Source organism: Sapajus apella, unplaced genomic scaffold, assembly GCF_009761245.1.
Source record: "Sapajus apella isolate SASKATOON/1434 unplaced genomic scaffold, GSC_monkey_1.0 scaffold145, whole genome shotgun sequence".
Classification (NCBI taxonomy): domain Eukaryota; kingdom Metazoa; phylum Chordata; class Mammalia; order Primates; family Cebidae; genus Sapajus; species Sapajus apella.
The window spans coordinates 1,122,653-1,128,652 of NW_022437085.1; the positions used below are offsets into that span (position 1 = coordinate 1,122,653).

The window sequence follows — 6,000 nt, forward strand, 5'->3', positions numbered from 1 at the left end:
TTTTGTGCTTGACTTATTTTATGTAACATTATGACCTTCAACACCATCCCTGTTGTTGCAAATGATAGGATCTCATTTCATTTTATGGCTGAATAGTATTCCATTGTGTATATGTACCAAATTTTCTTTATTAATTCATCTGTTGATGGACACTTAGGTGGTTTCCATATTTTGGCTATTGTGAATACTATTACAATAAATATAGGAGTGCAGATATATCATTGATACACTGATTTCCTTTCTATTGTGTATATACAGAGCAGTGGCAGTTCTGCTTTTAAAGTTTAAGAAACCTCCAAATTGTTCTACATAGTGGTTGTAGTAACTTACATTCCCACCAACATCGTATGAAGGTTTCTTTTTCTCCACAAACTTGCCAGCATTTGTTATTGCCTATTTTTGGATGAAAGTTATTTTAACTGGGGCGAGATGATAACTTATTGTAGTTTTGATGAATTTCACTGATGAAAAATGTAATGTTGAGCACCTTGTCATATACCTGTTTGCCATTTGTATGTCTTCTTTTAGAGAAATATTCATTCAGGTTTTTTGCCATTTTTAATCAGACGTTTAGACTTTTTTTCCTATTGAGTTGTTTGAGCTACTTATATATTCTGGTTATTAATCTCTTGTCCGATGAGTACTTTGCAAATATTTTCTCCCATTCTGTGAGTTGTCTCTTCACTTTGTTGTTTCCATTGCTGTGCAGAAGCCTTTTGACTTGGTTGGATCCAGCTTGTCCATTTTTGTTTTGATTGCTTATGCTTATATGGTATTACTAAAAAAAATCTTTGCCCAGTTCCAATGTTTTCTTTTAGCAATTTCATACAGAAAGGTCTTATATTTAAGTCTTTAATTCATTGTGATTTGATTTTTGTATAATTGGAAGATAGGACTCCAGTTTCTTTTGACTGCATATTGATATCAAGTTTTTCCAGCACCATTTGTTAAAACAACTGTGCTTTCCCCCAATGTATATTCTTGGAACCTTTCTCAAAAATGAGTTCACTTTTGATGTGTGGATTTGTTTATGTCTTCTCTCATCTGTTCCATTGTTCTATGTATCTGTCTCAATGCCAATACCATGCTGTTTTGGTTACTATATCTCTGTAATACAATTGAAGTCATCAGGTAAGGTTGTTTCCACAGTTTAACTTTTTTGTGCAGAATGGCTTTGACTTTTCTGTTTCTATATAATTTTAGGATTTTTTTTTCTATTTCTGTGAAAAATATTATTGGTATTTTTACAGGGATTGTACTAAATCTTTAGATTGATTTGGGTTGTATATATATTTTAACAATTTGGATTTTTCTAATCCATGAGCATAGAATATTTTCATTATTTTGTGTCATCTTCAATTTATTACATCAATGTATTATAGTTTTCATTGTAGAGTTCCTCCACTTCTTTAAGTTTATTCTCAGGTATTTTATTATATTTGTAGGTATTTTAATGAAATTACTTTTTCAATTTCCTTTTCAGATTGTTTGCTATTTGCATACAGACATGCTTCTGATTTTTGTACATTGATTTTGTAACCTGCAATATTACTAAATTTGTTTACGGTAATCTCATGAGTTTTAATTGTTTTTTTTTTTTTTTTGGTGGAATCTTTAGATTTTCCAAATATATAATCATATCACGTACAAATAAGATCATTTGACTTTTTCTTTATCATTTTGCATTCTTTCTTTCTTTCTTTCTTTCTTTCTTTCTTTCTTTCTTTCTTTCGTTCTTTCTTTCTTTCTTTCTTTCTTTCTTTCTCTCTTTCTTTCTTTTCTTTCTCCCTTTCTCTCTCTTTCTGTTTCTCTCTATTTCTCTCCCTCTTTATCTTTTCTTTCTCTCTTTCACTTTCTGTAGATAGAACTTCCATTACTCTATTGTTGACAGTAGTGAAAGTGGGCATCCTAGGCATCGGTGGTATGTATCACAAAATAATTGAAGCTATGTACAACAATCCCATAGCCAATTTCATACTGAACGGGCAAAAACTGGAAGTATTTCCTGTGAAATCTAGCACAAGGCAAGGATGCCCTGTCTCACCACTCCTTTTCAATATACTATTGGAAGTTCTATCCAGGGAAATCAGGCAAGAGAAATAAATAAAGGGTATTCAAATAGGAAGAGAGGAAGTCAAATTGTCTCTACTTGCTGATGACGTGATTGTATATTTAGAAGACCCCATCGTCTCAGCCCCAAATCTCCTTAAACTGATAAGCAACTTCAGCAAAGTCTCAGGATACAAAATCAATGTGCAGAAAACACAAGCATTTCCATCCACCAATAACAGATAAACAGAGAGCCAAATCAAAAGTGAACTCCCATTCACCATTGGTACAAAGAGAATAAAATACCTAGGAATACAACTAACAAAGAATGTAAAGGACCTCTTCAAGGAGAACTACAAAGCACTGCTCAAGGAAATAAGAGAGGACACAAACAAGTGGAAAAACATTCCATGCTCATGGTTGGGAAGAATCAATATTGTGAAAATGGCCATACTCCCCAAAGCAATTTATAGATTCAATGCTATCCCCATCAAGCTACCAATGACCTTGTTCACAGAGCTGGAAAAATACCACTTCAAACTTCATATGGAACCAAAAGAGAGCCCACATAGCCAAAACTATCCTAAGCAAAAAGAGCAAAGCCGGAGGCATCATGCTGCCTGACTTCAAACTATGCTACAAAGGCCACAGTAATCAAAACAACATGGTACTGGTACCAAAACAGAGACATAGACCAATGGAACACAACAGAGGCCTCAGAAGCCACATCACACATCTACAGTCATCTGATCTTTGACAAACCTGAGAAAAACAAGCAATGGGGAAATGATTCCCTGTTTAATAAATGCTGTTGGGAAAACTGGCTAGCCATGTACAGAAAGCAGAAACTGGACCCCTTCCTGATACGTTACACTAAAATTAACTCCAGACGGATTAAAGATCTAAACATAAGACCTAACACAAGAAAAACCCTAGAAGAAAACCTAGGCAAAACCATTCAGGACATAGGCATAGGCAAGGACTTCATGGCTAAAACACCAAAAGCAATGACAACAAAAGCCAAAATAGACAAATGGGATCTAATTAAACTCCAGAGCTTCTGTACAGCAAAGGAAACAATCATTAGAGTGAACCAGCAACTAACAGAATGGGAAAAAAATTTTGAAATCTACCTGTCTGACAAAGGGCTAATAACCTGAATCTACAAAGAACTAAAACAGATGTACAAGAAAAAAACAAACCCATCCAAAATTGGGCCAAGAATATGAACGGACCCTTTACAAAAGAAGACATCAATGAGTCCAACAAACATGAAAAAAATGCTCATCATCATTGGTCATTAGAGAAATGCAAATCACAACCACATTGAGATACCATCTCACACCAGTTAGAATGGTGATCATTAAAAATCTGGAGACAACAGATGCTGGAGAGGATGTGGAGAAATACGAATACTTTTACACTGTTGGTGGGAGTGTAAATCAGTTTAACCATTGTGGAAGACAGTGTGGCAATTCCTCAAGGACCTAGAAATAGAAGTACTATTTGACCCAGCAATTCCGTTATTGGGTATATATCCAAAGAATTATAAATTGTTCTATTATAAAGACATATGCACACATATGTTCATTGCTGCACTGTTTACAATAGCAAAGATCTGGAACCAACCCAAATGTCCATCATCCATAGACTGGATGAAGAAAATGTGGCACATATATACCATGGAAAACTACACAGCCATAAAAAATGATGAGTTCATGTCCTTCATATAGACACAGATGAATCTGGAAACCATCATTCTCAGCTAACTGACACAAGAACAGAAAACCAAACACCATATGTTATCACTTATAGGTGGGTGTTGAACAATTAAAACATGTGGACACAGGGAGGGGAGCATCACACACTGCGGTAAGTAGGGGAGGCTAGGGGAGGGACTGTGGGGGTGGGGAGGGTGGGGAGGGATAATGTGGGGAGAAACACCAGATATAGGTTTTGGGGGCATGAAGGCAGTAAACCACCTTGTCATGTATGTTCCTGTGCAACAATCCTGCATGATATGCACGTGTACCCCAGAACCTAAACTACAATAAAATAAATAAATAAATAAATAAATAAATCGAGAAAAGTTAAAAAAAAAAAAAAAGAAAGTGAGTATCCTTTTCTTCTTCCACTTCTCAGTGTAAAGGCTTTTAGGTTTTCCACATTCAGTATGAGACTGGCTCTGGTTCTGTCTTTGTTGAGGTATGTTCCTTCTATACCAAGTTTTTAGAGGGCTCCTATCATGAAGAGATTTTAATTTTATCAAGTGGTTTCTCAGCATCAATTGCAATGATAATATAGTTTTTGTTCTTCATTCTGTTGATATAATGTATCATATTGATTTATTTGCATATATTAAATCGTCCTTTCATATCTGGAATGAATCTCACTTGGTCCTAATGAATGGTCATTTTCAACTGTTGTACAATTTGATTTGCTGGTATATTCTTGAGAATTTTTGCTTCAGTGTTCATCAGTAATAGTGATCTGTAGTCTTTTTTGATGTTTCTTTGTCTAGTTTTGATATTATGCTAATACAAGATTCACAGAATGAGTTTCAAACAACTCCCTAATCCTCTATTTTTTGGAATAGTTTCAGCAGGATTAGTATGAGTTCTTTAAATGTTTGGTAAAATTCAGCGATGAAACCATCAAATCTTGGCCTTTTCTTTGCTGGGAGATATTTATTATGGCTTCAATCTCGTTACTTTATATTAGTGTGTTCAGGTTTGGGGTTTTTTATTATTCAACCTTCTTAGGTTGTGTGTTTCCAGGAATTTATCCATTTCTTCTAGGTTTTCCAATTTATTGGCACATCGTAGTTTAGAGTATCCTGCAATGATCCTTTAATTTCTGTGGTATTGATTGTGATGTCTACTGTTTCATCTCTGATTCTATTTATGTAAGTCTTCTCTCTTTTGTTCTTTGTCTGGTTAAAGGTTTTCTGTTTTGTTTATCTTTTCAAATATATGAACTTTATGTTTCATTGGCCTTTTGTACTTTTTTTTCAGTTTCATCTATTTCTGTTCTGATCTTTATTACATTTTTTCTTCTATTAATTTTGTGTTTCACTTGCTCTTGCTTTCCTAGTTCTTTAAGAGGCATCATTAGGTTATAGATTTAAAGTTTTTCTACTTATTAAATATAGGCCCTTATTGCTATAGTCTTTCCTCTTAGTAACGATTTCTCAATATCCCATGGGTTTCGGTAGATTGTGTTTCCATTTTAACTTGTTTCCATAATTGAAAAAAAAAATTCTTCTGAATTTATTCATTTGACCACTGGTAATTCATTAACATATTGTTTAACCTTTTTGCGTAGTTTGCTAAATTCATCTTTTTAATGATATATAGTTTTGTGTAGTTTGCTAAATTCATCTTTTTAATGATATATAGTTTTATTCCACTGTGGTCAGATAAGATAATATTATTTCAATTTTTTGAATTTTTTAAGACTTGCTTTTGAGCTAATACATGGGCTATACTTGAGAATGATCCATGTATTGAAGAGAAGAATGTGGATTTCACAACCATTGGATGAAATGTTCTATAAATAACTATTAGGTCAATTTGTTCTATTGTACAGATTAAATCCAATGTTTCTTTTTGAATTTTCTGTTTGGATGATTTGTCCAATGCTGAAAATAGGATGTTGAAGTCTCCAGGTATCATTGTATTGCGGTATATCTCTCCCTTTAGTTCTAATAATATTTGCTTCATATATCTGGGTGCTCCAGTGTTGGGTTCCTATATATTCACAACAGTTATTTTATTTTGCTGAATTGATCCTTTTATTGCTATATAATGACCTTCTTTGCTATTTTTTATACTTTTTATCTTGAGATCCATTTTCTCTGATGTATATATAGCTACTCCTGCAATTCTTTTTTTGTTGTTTGCATTGAGATGGAATAGATTTTTCTATCCCTTTATTTTCAGTATATTCAAA

General features: G+C 33.6%; 1 long non-coding RNA gene across 1 annotated transcript in view; it reads left to right on the forward strand.

Moving 5' to 3' along the window:
• LOC116540878 overlaps positions 1 to 557 on the forward strand; it is a 384,846-nt gene extending 384,289 nt beyond the window's left edge. Inside the window, exon 3 of the long non-coding RNA XR_004264621.1 lies at positions 284 to 557. This is a non-coding gene — a long non-coding RNA (uncharacterized LOC116540878). The remainder of the gene's footprint in view (positions 1 to 283) is intronic.
• The last annotated feature ends 5,443 nt before the right edge of the window (positions 558 to 6,000 follow it).